Source organism: Cucurbita maxima, unplaced genomic scaffold (genome assembly GCF_002738345.1).
Source record: "Cucurbita maxima cultivar Rimu unplaced genomic scaffold, Cmax_1.0 Cma_Scf00051, whole genome shotgun sequence".
Classification (NCBI taxonomy): domain Eukaryota; kingdom Viridiplantae; phylum Streptophyta; class Magnoliopsida; order Cucurbitales; family Cucurbitaceae; genus Cucurbita; species Cucurbita maxima.
In genome coordinates, this window is record NW_019272067.1 from 553,805 (window position 1) to 566,555 (window position 12,751).

The window sequence follows — 12,751 nt, forward strand, 5'->3', positions numbered from 1 at the left end:
ATTTTCTTCACATATTCATTGAAGTATATTGTATGATTGATGTCTCTTGGTTCATATCATTCTCCACTTCTTCAAGAGGATTCCTCCTCGAATCTATTTGTGAAACTTTGCTGCAAAAAATAAGTTATGGAAATACAAATGACCTCACAACACTCTCTCACAAGTATACACTCAAGAAATTTTAGGACACCCTGTTTTCATTCATTTACACAAATGGAGCTCTCATTCTCACATCTCAAAATTTTCAATGAACCAAGATTTGATTTAAACTCTAGGTCGATTAAGAACTAAAAAGATAAAAATAAATAAATAAATTTGAGAAAAAAAATGCAAAGGAAACATATATATGATCTTGAGCTTGAAGCTCTGATACCAAATGAAATACAATAACTCTAAATTACTCTCAATTATAATCTACCCAAAATTTATAACATGAAACTTCATTCTTCTTCAATGTGACATGAATTGAAATATTGTTTGATAATTTCAATAGTATTTTCTTCACATCTTCATTGAAATATATTGTATGATTGATATCTATTGGTTCATATCATTCTATATTTGCGACATCGACACGTTTTCGCTTGCATTCTGGGGCGGTTCTGAAATGCTGCTCCTCGGGAATGATTTTTTGGAATGCATGCGAAAAAAATATTTGTAATAGCCCAAAAAATAATAATAATAAAAAAACAAATAAATAAAAAAAATTATAAAAAAAATATACGTCAAAATAATAATAACAATAATAATTCATAAATAAATAACTAGAAAGGATTACTCAAAAATAAAAAAAAATGAAATAAAATTTACCCACTCCTCTCCACTAACCTCTAGTCCCAACAACATCCTCTTTCCTCAACCTCACCCTATCAGTTCGTCCAAAACTAAACAAAAAAAGGGTCATATTTGAGAAAAAAGTAAAATGGCATTTCAACAGGAGCAGATATGATGCAGATTTACGTGGAGAGATTTTGGTCTGTTATTACTGTAAAATCCTATCTCAGATTTCCTTTTTCCTTTATAATTATGATTATAAGAAATTAATTTAGGATCAAATCTTCTTTCATATTTTACTATCTATATTTAATTAATTAGATTTTTAGCATTTGAAGTTATGGAAATAAGGTTAGAATGAATAAAATTTTAGTTGGCACATCTATACATCCAAACAATGATTAAAATTGGTCAATAATATCTGTTTGCATAATGAAAAATAAATAGAGGGTTAGAGTAACATCTTGTTTACAGAATTAGAAAGATTTACAAAATTGAAAATCTATTTACTGAAAATAATTACAAGGAGGGAGGAGGGAAGATTGAGGAAAAATTTGTTGAACATAATTTAAAAATAAAACAGGAAATATTAGAGGGCATGGAACCCAATTAAATTTTGTCTAACATAAAATATCAAAATTTTACGATGGTAAATCTAAATTAGAGAAATAATTATATAGAGTTCAAACTTGAAACTAATGTCATGGGCTCAGATAGGTTGACTTGGATTTCAAAGGACCGAATCGAACTTTCATTAAGGATATATTCGTGACAACGACTTAAGCTAACCAGGTAAGTGACCTTACTATCGACATTGTTATATTTGATGTTGATACGGGTCCCGTGGTTCTGCACATGTCATATATATTGATATGTGTGAATTGTTTGTGGATTGATATGCTTCTTATATGTTATTTATATGTTATAATATGTGAATTCTATGATAATAATTACGGTACAATGTGTTCAAGGATATGTTTGAAATAAGATATGAGAAGGATGCACAAAACGAAATGTAACGCTAGGATTTAAATACGTTTATGAAACGTTAAGATTAGGTTACATACCGGAGTGATATGGACAAGAGAGATTGATGGAAGAATACAGTTAGGTTACGGGTAGAAAGGGAAAGGTTTGTGATAGATTGATAGAACGATAGCATTAGGATTGATAGAACGATAGCGTTAGGATACGTTCCTATGATGATATGACTAAGGTACGTTCACGTAATGATATGTCTGTGATAGGTATAAGAACGTTAAGACTATGATAAGTTAGAGAACGATATGACTACGAAGTGTTTACGTTATGACTTGTTTATGATATGATACAGTGTGATGCAATATGTTATGGTATGATATGTATATGATGAAATGTTATGTTAAAAACATAGAACGTTATGTTAGGTCTCTTAAATTGTGTGTATACAGCATGATATGAATGACATGAAATTACGATAAATGACATGAAATATAACCCCGTTAGAATTATGTATGATTTGAGAACTGAATAATTAGAAACGATATGACATGAATGATGAACGATATGAAAAATGATATGATATGTACATAATGCTAGCGGGGTTGTATTAAAGGATAATGAAAATAGAAAACTTTTGGGACCTCATGCATTATGTGTGCTCATGCATTTGGGGGGATTCTCTATCCTATCACGAGGATACGGACGCGTACATCCAATGATAGGACAACGATCGTTATGCTTTGCATAGCGCTGCCGTGATGGTTACTAATTCTAGCAGGTGTTCGGCCTAAGGGGCTCCCAGAGTATGCCCACTGGATAAGAAAAGTGGTCCAGCGGTGTGCGAACTAGCTGGTGAGCCCATACTCGCATGTATGGGCTGTGTATAGAGTATATGGTACACGTCCAAAATTACCCGTTAGGACAGCACATTAGGGAAAACGGAATGAAAGATAGGTCCCATCATCTCATTGCATGTGATTGTTACCTTTAACTCCAATAGTGGGGTCACTTATTGAGTATTTCTTTAAATACTCAAGCCATGTGCTACTACATTTTTCACGTTAACGCAAGACCATGGCACATGCATAGGATAGTGGTATTTATTTTCTTAGACATAGGCTAGAATAAGATGTTTTAAACTTAAACGCTTATTTATTTTATTTCGGGTCTTTTGTTGTGTCGTTTTAAAGATGTTTTTGAAACACGTAAGTCTATGTCTGTGTTTTAAGATAAAGGTTATGTTTTATGGAATTTAAATAAAGTCTTCCGCATTCAATATTTATGGTATGTATATAGTAGCGATCTTAAATTAAGTAGAAAATTTTGGGTCGTTACAATATTTCTCGGCATTGTGTTGGAAAATGCGACAATTCGATGGGTTGGAACCGAATTTGCGACACCAACACGTTTTAACTTACATTCTGGGGTGGTTCTGAAATGCTGCTTCACGAGCGTGGTTTTTTTGCACGCATGCGAAAAAAATATTTCTCTACATTGTGCTGGGGGATGCCCCAATTTTATGATTGGGCACCAATTTCGCGACACTGGCGCATTTTCGCTTGCCTTCTAGGGCAGTTTTGAAAATCTAATTCACGAGCTCGATTTTTCGATCACATGCGAAAAAAATATTTCTTAGCATTGTGGTGGGGAATGCCCCAATTCGATGGTTAGGCACCGATTTCTCGACACCGGCACGTTTTCGCTTGCGTTTCTAGGACAGTTCCAAAAAGCTGCTTCACGAGAGTGGTTTTTTCGATCTCATGTGAAAAAAAAACATTTCTCGACATTATGGTGGGGAATTCCCCAATTTGATGGATGGGCACCGATTTTGCGACACTAGCGCATTTTCGCTTGCATTCTAGGAATGTTCCGAAAAGCTACTACATGAGCGCGGTTTTTCGATCCCAAGAGAAAATAATATTTCTTGGAATTGTGGGGGGGGGGGGGGGGNGGGGGGGGGGGGGGGGGGGGGGGGGGGGGGGGGGGGGGGGGGGGGGGGGGGGGGGGGGGGGGGGGGGGGGGGGGGGGGGGGGGGGGGGGGGGGGAGTGCCCAATTCAATGGTTTGGCACCTATTTCGTGACACCGGCGCGTTTTCGCTTGCATTCTAGGACAATTCCGAAAAGTTGCTTCACGAGTGCGATTTTTTCATATGCATGCGAAAAAAATATTTGTTGGCATTGTGGTGAGGAATACCCCAATTTGATTGTTGGGCACCGATTTTCAGCACCGCACATTTTCACTGTCGTTCTAGAGCATTTCCGAAAAGTTGTTTCACGAGCATTGTTTTTTCGATCCCAACCGAAAAATAAAATTCTCGGCATTGTGGTGGGGAATGCCCCAATTCGATGGTTCGGCAACGATTTTGCGACACCATCACGTTTTTGCTTGCAATCTGCGGCAGTTCCAACAAGCTACTTCTAGGGCAGTTTTTTGCACGGTTTCTAGGTATCAATTTTACGACACCGGCGCATTTTCACTTGCGTTCCAGAGCAGTTTTGAAACGCTACTTCACTAGTGCGATTTTTGCGCACACATGCGAAAAAAAAAAATTTCTTGGCATAGTGGTAGGAAATGCCACAACTCGATGGTTGGGCACAGATTTCACAATTTCCGAGAGTTTTCGCTTACATTCTAGGCCAGTTTCGAAAAGCTGCTTCACAAGCACAATTTTCCCGATTACATGCGAAAAAAATTATTCTCGGCATTGTGGTAGGAATGCCCCAATTTGATGGTTGAACACCGATTTCACGACACCGGCGCATTTTTGCTGCCGTTCTAGGAAAGTTTCGAAATGTTGCTACACGAGTGCAGTTTTTTCGCATGTATGCGAGAAAAAATATTTTTCTGCATTGTGGTGGGAAATGCCACAATTCGATGGTTGGCCTCAGATTTCGTGACTTTGGCACATTTTCTCTTGCGTTTAGGGCACTTCCAAAAAGCTGCTTCACGAGCTCGATTTTTTCGATCGCATGCGAAAAAAATATTTCTCTGCTTTGTGGTGGGGAATGCCCCAATTTGATGGTTGGACACCAATTTTGCGACACTGGCGCGTATCCGCCTGCGTTCTAGGGCAGTTCCGAAAAGCTGCTTCATGAACGCAAATTTTTCAATCGCATGTGAAAAAAATATTTCTCGGCATGGTGATGGGGAATGCCCCAATTCGATGGTTGGGCACCGATTTTGCGACACTGGCGTGTTTTCGCTTGCATTCCAGGGCAGTTCCAAAAAGCTGCTTCACGAGCTCGATTTTTTAGATCTCATGCAAAAAAATATTTCTTAGCATTGTGGTGGAGAATGCCCCAGTTCGATGGTTGGGCACCGATGCATTTTCGCTTGCATTCTAAAGCAGTTTCGAAAAGCTGCTTCACGCGCACGATTTTTTGATCGCATGCGAAGAAAAATATTTATTGGCTTTGTGGTGGGGAATGCCACAATTCGATGGTTGGGCATAAATTTTGCAACTTCAGTGTGTTTTCAATTGTATTCTAGGGTAGTTCCGAACAACTGTTTCACGAGCGCAGTTTTTTCACATGCATGCAAAAAAATTATTTCTCGATATTATGGTGGGGAATTCCCAAATTCAATGGTTGGGCACCGATTTAGCGACACTGGCGTGTTTTCGCTGCCGTTCTAAGTAAATTTCGAAATGCTGCTTCACGAGTGCAATTTTTTTGCACGCATGTGAAAAAAATATTTCTCGGCATTATGGTGGAAAATGCCACAATTCGATGGTTGGACTCCGATTACGCGACTTCGGAGCATTTTCGCTTGTGTTTTAGGGCAGTTCCGAAAAGCTGCTTCACGAGCTCGATTTTTTTTTATCGCATGCGAAAAAAATATTTCTCAGCTTTGTGGTGGGGAATGCCCTAATTCGATGGTTGGGCACCGAATTTGCGACACTGGCACATTTTCGCTTGCGTTTTAGGACACTTCCAACAAGCTACTTCACAACCGCGATTTTTTCGATAGCATGCGAAAAAAATATTTCTCGGCATTGTGGTCGGGAATGCCCCAATTCAATGTTTGGGCATCGATTTTGCAACACCGGCGCATTTTCGCTTACGTTCTAGGGCAGTTCCAAAAAGCTGCTTCACGAGCACGATTTTTTCGATCGCATGCGAAAAAATATTTCTAAGCATTGTGGTGGGGAATGCACCAATTCAATGGTTGAGCACCGATTTTGCAACACTAGTGCGTTTTCACTTGTGTTCTAGGGCAATTCTAAGAAACTATTTCACGAGTGCAATTTTTTGATCGCATGCGAAAAAATATTTATCGACATTGTGCTGGAGAATGCCACAATTCGATGGTTGGGCATAGATTTTGCGACTTCGGCGTGTTTTCACTTGCATTCGAGGGCAGTTCCGACAAGCTACTTTATGAGCGCGATTTTTTCAATCGCAGGCGAAAAAAATATTTCTCGGCATTGTGGTGGGGAATGCACCAATCCAATGCTTTGTCATCGATTTTGCGACAACGGCGCGTTTTCGCTTGCATTTTAGGGCAGTTCAGAAAAGCTGCTTCAAAAGCGCAATTTTTTCGATCGCATGCGGAAAAAATATTTATCGGCATTGTGGTGGGGAATGCCACAATTCCATGGTTGAGCACAGATTTCGTGACTTCGACGCTTTTTCACTTACGTTTTATGATAAGTGAGGGAATCAATACAAGGGGGAATAAAATTAGGATTACCTTGTTGATCGAATATCACAAGGCAAGAACATTGTTTGAGATTCGAATCACTCCACAAGCAAGATCGATCATGTCTAGCTTGAATGATTCTTGTTGATCAAATATCTCAAACACTTGTTTGAGATTCGAATTACTCCACAAGCAAGATTGATCATGTTGAGCTTGAATGATTCTATATGCAACCTAAACTACATAGAATTGCAAATAAACTTAGTCATTGGCTAAAGAAAGCACAAATGTTTCTTTTACTATATATTTTCCAAGTTACTTACAAATACAACATACATGGCTTTATATAGTCTCAAAATGAAACTACTAGCATTCCAAGAGTTGTAACATTCATACTTAATGCCCTTAATTAACCATTATGTAATTGTAACCTAAGGTAAATTAAAAGTCTTAAAATACATTAATAAAATACAATAACTCTAAATTACTCTAAATTGTAATCCAACCAAAATTCAAAACATGAAACTTCATTCTTCTTCAATGTGGCATGAATTGAAATATCTTTTGATAATTTCAACAATATTTTCTTCACATCTTCATTGAAGCATATTGTATGTTTGATGTCTCTTGGTTCATATCACATTGTTTATATAATATACAAAAGTGGGCCGCATCCATAATATCCCCAAGATAAAGTACTCAGCCTTATCCCCCTATACTATAGATCATTTTGACTATATACTTGAACTTGATTCACTCTTATGTCTCTACATATAGTTCAAATAATCATACTATAGTCAAAGTGTTCTTAGTTTATTAGATTTAGATTAATAATGGTAAAATTCACTTTATTCAATAACATTCTTTACTGAATAAACATCATAATAGCTTAATTGAAAATAGAATATGTTTTTGTTTACAAACTAGGAGTTTTAGGACATAAAACCCAACAAAATTGTAGTGGGGAATGCCCCAATTTGATGGTTGGGCACCGATTTTACGACAGCAACGCGTTTTCGCTTGTGTTTTATGGCAGTTCCAAAAAGGTTGCTTCATGAGCACAGTTTTTTGGATTGCATGCAAAAAAAATATTTCTTGGCATGTGATGGGGAATGCACCAATTAGATGGTTGGGCACCGATTTCGCAACACCTGAGCGTTTTTGCTTGCGTTCTAGGGCAGTTCCGAAAAGCTGCTTCACGTGCGCGATTTTTCAATCGCATGCAAAAAAAATATTTGTCGGTATTGTGGTGGGGAATGCCACAATCGATGGGTTGGGCACAGATTTGGCGACTTCTGCGCTTTTTCACTTGCATTCTAGGGCAGTTCCGAAAAGCTGCTTCACAAGCCAATTAATGAGAGCGAATGAACCGGAAGAAGCCAAGGTTGGACTAGGGTTGGTTAAGAGCTTCAAAAACGAGAATTCTAAATCAACCCTAAGAGGTTTGACAGGATAAAAATACTTAGGGTAGGAACTAACTAAGTTCCACAAGGCTGAGTCATGAAAATAGTTAAACTGAAAATAACTTCGATGACAACCTCAACTGAAGGATGGGAGATTTTGTGATCTAGTTAGGCCAAATACTTGCCCCTACTTAACATCCATGTGGTTACATGATTTAGTTACTATGTAAAGTACTATCATGTGTTAGAATTTTACCTTTCACCGTAACTAGCTAGATGGTCCTTCATAGTTCGATTATATACAATTAATTTTAAGGAGCTAAGGTAGGAAGAGTACCAAGAAATTGATTAAACTATTGAACTAGTCGATGAAAGGAAGCAAGTCATCTTTAGAAAATTGAAATTAAAGTTGAATTAAGTATTTAAAGTTTTCCAACATAAGCATCCACATTAATACTAATTTCAATGAAATGTCTTAGCAAACCTATTAAATGAATTATGTTACTCATGAAATTTTAGGAGAAAGTTCAATATGACAGGATAAGGTAGGTATAAAATTGGGTGACCGTTAGATTATGATAAGGGGCTAAACCAAGGGTAGATGTAAAATGACTAAAATATCTCTATAATTGTGTATCGTTGGCTTAGGAACAAAGTGACCTCTAAATGACATGAAATTTGATAAGAAGCCTTATGTCATGATTAAAAGAGATTACACAGAGTTAAAAGGCCATTGGAATATGTTGAGAATTTAAACCAAGATTTGGGGTGATAAATGGCCAAAATACCCTTATGAGAATTTTAAGATGTTTTCAAGACCTTAAAGGACTCAAAATACTAAAGAAATTTATATGAAACTGGTTTTTGATATTAACCGTAAGTATGCAAGATGGTAAGGGGATTAGGACAATTTTGAAATGTGAACCAAGAGGAAAAGTATGAAACTACTCTCAAGACACTTTGTAAAAAAATCAAGGTTTTTATGAATACCAAGTGACAAGATACTTAGGAAAGATTTATGCATGCAAATAAATGATTATGACTCATATGAATTAGGGCATACTTGTTAAGAATTTTCCCTTAGTTGTGCTTCAAGATATAACAAAAAAAAAAAACCTCTTAGAACTAAGACCTAAGATATCCTAGAGACCACTCAATGAATAGTGCAACATGATCCTATGACAGATTACGTTGCAGAGAACGCATGAAGCCTTAGATGTAAGTATTAGACCATATCGCGGAGAACACATGAAACCTCGGGCATAGGTCAGGATTGAGTTGTTCGCTGAGTATATGACCCCACAACTCTCTAAGAGGTAGTGTCCTAGGGATAAGAACTCAAAACTCCAAACCAAGATCTTCACTACAAAACTGGGTACCAAAAGAGGTTAATCCTATAAAAAAATGTTAAGAGAAGAAAGCAAGCCACTTTAAGGGAAATGAGAAAGTTGGGAATTAAGGCTCAATTATGTGTTGAGGTTTTCTAGTATTAGTATTGATAGCTTAGCGTTTTCAATAGCTTTGATAACAGGATATGATCTGGTCATGCATCTATTTATTGAATATAAGGATCTGATCAAGGTATGCTTGAAGATGACTTCGATAAACGACATACTAAAGTTTGGTTGAAATTACAAGCTAAGTCTAGGTTTCATCGAACCTTTCAACATTATAGGTTGGATCAGACAAGTGACATACATATCAATGTTAACACCATCCCTCTTCGCAATACATAACATATGTTGCGTATCCATACTTCACAAATACTAGTAACAACCCAAAATTTTCTATTTAATTTAAGGTTGCTACGGTATACAATATCATAAACATTGAATGCAGAAATACTTCTTTCATAAAACATAACCTTCAACTTAAAACACAGCTATACACGTGTTTCGAAAACACCTTAAAAAACAACAATACAACAAAAGGCTAAATGAAATAAATAAATAAAGTTTAAATTAAAAACATCTTATTCTAGTCTAAGTCTAAGAAAATAAATACGACTACCCTATGCATGTACCATAGTCTCGAGTTGCAATGTCATCCAGCGGTACAGGAATGTCTTGCTTTAACCTGAAATAGAGGTAGCACGTGGCTTGAGTATTTTAAGAAATACTTCATAAGTGACCCTACTATTGGGAGTTAAATGTAAGAACGTTGAATGCAATGATGGGACCTATCATATCAATTTATTTTTCCTACGACACTATTCTAATGGACAGCTTGGATGTGTACCATATACTCTACACACAGCCCATACGTGCAGGTATGAGCTCACCAGACAGTTCGCACACCGCTGGGTCCCTTTTCTTGTCGGGCGAGTCTGCCCTGGTAGCTCTCCTTATACCGATACCCATTAGAATTAGTAACCGTCATGGCAGCATAATGTAAAACATAATGATACTTTGCCTGCCTAGTGGATGTACGCGTTCATACGCGTTCATACCCTCGTGATGGAATAGGAGTATCCCCCAATGCATGAGCACATATAATGCATGAGATCCCAACATTTTTTTATTTTCATTGTCATTTAATACAACCCCACTAGCGTTCTGTACATATCATATCATTTTTCATATCATTTCATATATCGTTCATCATTCGTATCATATCGTTTCTCATTCTTCAATTCTCATATCATACATAATTCTATTGAGGTTATATTTCATGTCATTTATCGTCATTTCATGTCATTCATATCATGCTTTATACACATAATTTAAGAGACATAACATAACGTCCCATGCTTTTAACATAACCTTTCATCATATGCATATCATATCATAAACATGTCAATTTATCACATATCTCATACCATGACATATTTCATATAATTTTCATATCATATGATAACATATATGTATATATATATATATATATTCGTAAACACATCGTGGTCATATCGTTTCCTAACTTATCATATCCTTAACATTCTTATAACTATCACAGTCATGTCGTTACATGAACGTACCTCAATCATATTATCACAGGAACGTATCCTAATGCTATCGTTTTTATCAATCTATCACACACCTGTTCCTTTTTACCCATAACCTAACCGGATTCTTTTATCAATCTCTCATATCCATAACACTTTTGTATGTAACCTAACCTTAACGTTTCATGAAAGTATCTAAGGTCACTTACCTAGTCAGCTTAAGTTGTTGTCACGAATATATCTTTAATGAAAGTTCGATTCTTTTCTTTGAAATCAAATCAACCTATGTGAGCCCATTGACATCCGTTTCAAGTTTGAACTCTATAAAAATATTTCTCTAATTTAATCGATTGTTTGACCACCTATCTTTTACTGATTTATAGAACTGTCAACTAAAATTTTATTGATTCTAAACTTATTTCTTACCACTTAAAATGCTTAACAAAAATCTAATTAATTGAATATGGGAAATGAGATCGGATAATTACTTGATCTTAGTAATGGAGAAAAGAACGAAGATCTAATTCTAACTTAATTTCTGGTAAAGCTAGTATAAAGAAAAAAGAATTATGAGATAGGTTTTACAGTAAAAACCGACCAAGATCTCTCTCCAAGGGAGATCCCTTGTCTACTGCGCTTAAAGCCATTTTCATTTTTCTCAAATTTGACGTTTTTTATTTTTTTGTTTCTTTCTTTCTGCCCGGAGATATTCGGGGCTGTTAGTTGAGGAGATGATTGGAGAGGAGTAGGTAAGGTTTTTCCTTGTTTACTTAAATCTTTTTTTTTTCTTTATTTATTTTTTTTATTTCATCAACTAGATAGACCAGAGCCGAATTATTCCAAGCTTAAAACACTCTCGAGAACAAAAGTTTTTTTAGAGGAATATGATGTAATAACTAAAAGATAAATTAGAAAAAAAAAGGAGAACGGGAAATTTTCCCACATTTCTTAAGTTTGAGAAGTAGGAATTGACCTCTACTATAAGGAGGTTCCTCACTTCATTTTATCATCTTACCTTAACGATTTGATTGAAGAATACATCTTTTGACAGCTCCAGGCCAGCATTTTGGTTGATCCAACTTGAGTCTGATAGGACCATTTCTTTCTAATATCAACTTTATTGAAGCATTTAAAGACTACCTTTTAGCTCGATTAAATTTTTGGAATCAAATTTAAATTATTTATGCATAATTAGTTAAATTATTAGGAGTAACGGTAAATTATTTTAAGCAAAATTAGGCTTAGTTTAAATTATTAAGAGTAAATTTAAATTATTTTATACAAAATTTGTGAGCCAATTCCCACGCTAGAATTATAATTGATGATTGCGAGACTTCTTGAGTATAATAATTTCGTAGAGCAATGTTAATCTAGCAACAAGCATTCGAATTTCGGGAGAATGTCAGCTAAGGTCAACCAAGTAAGTGGTCTTACTATCGCTAAGTCGGAAGACTTGCCTTATGTATGATAACACGTGTCTAGTGACCCTTACACGTGTCATTTACGCTATTATATGATAATGTGAATATGTTATATGATATATGATGACGTGACTATGTTATATGATAATGCTATATGATGTTATACGATAATGTTATATGATGATGTTATATGATGATGATATATGATAATATGATGATTTAAGAGGTATGATGATGAGATACTTAATATAATGTTTTTCCATATTAAAATGATGTTTACATATTAAATGTCATGATACATTATGACAATGATTTTCTAAGACTTTTTAAGACACACCCTAATTAATGTTAATGATAGAGAATGTATGAAGGCCAATACATGCATGTTACTTAGAGTAACATGTGAATAATGTATAGGGTTGTATCATAAAGATGATTTAAAGAGAACTATATGAACCTCATGCATTTTGTGTGTGCATATAGATTGAGTTATTTCTCCATTTATGATGATGAGTACAGACACGTACATGATGATGATCAAACCAACAAATCTCTCCCTTGTGTAAAAAAAAAAAAAAAAAAAAAAAAA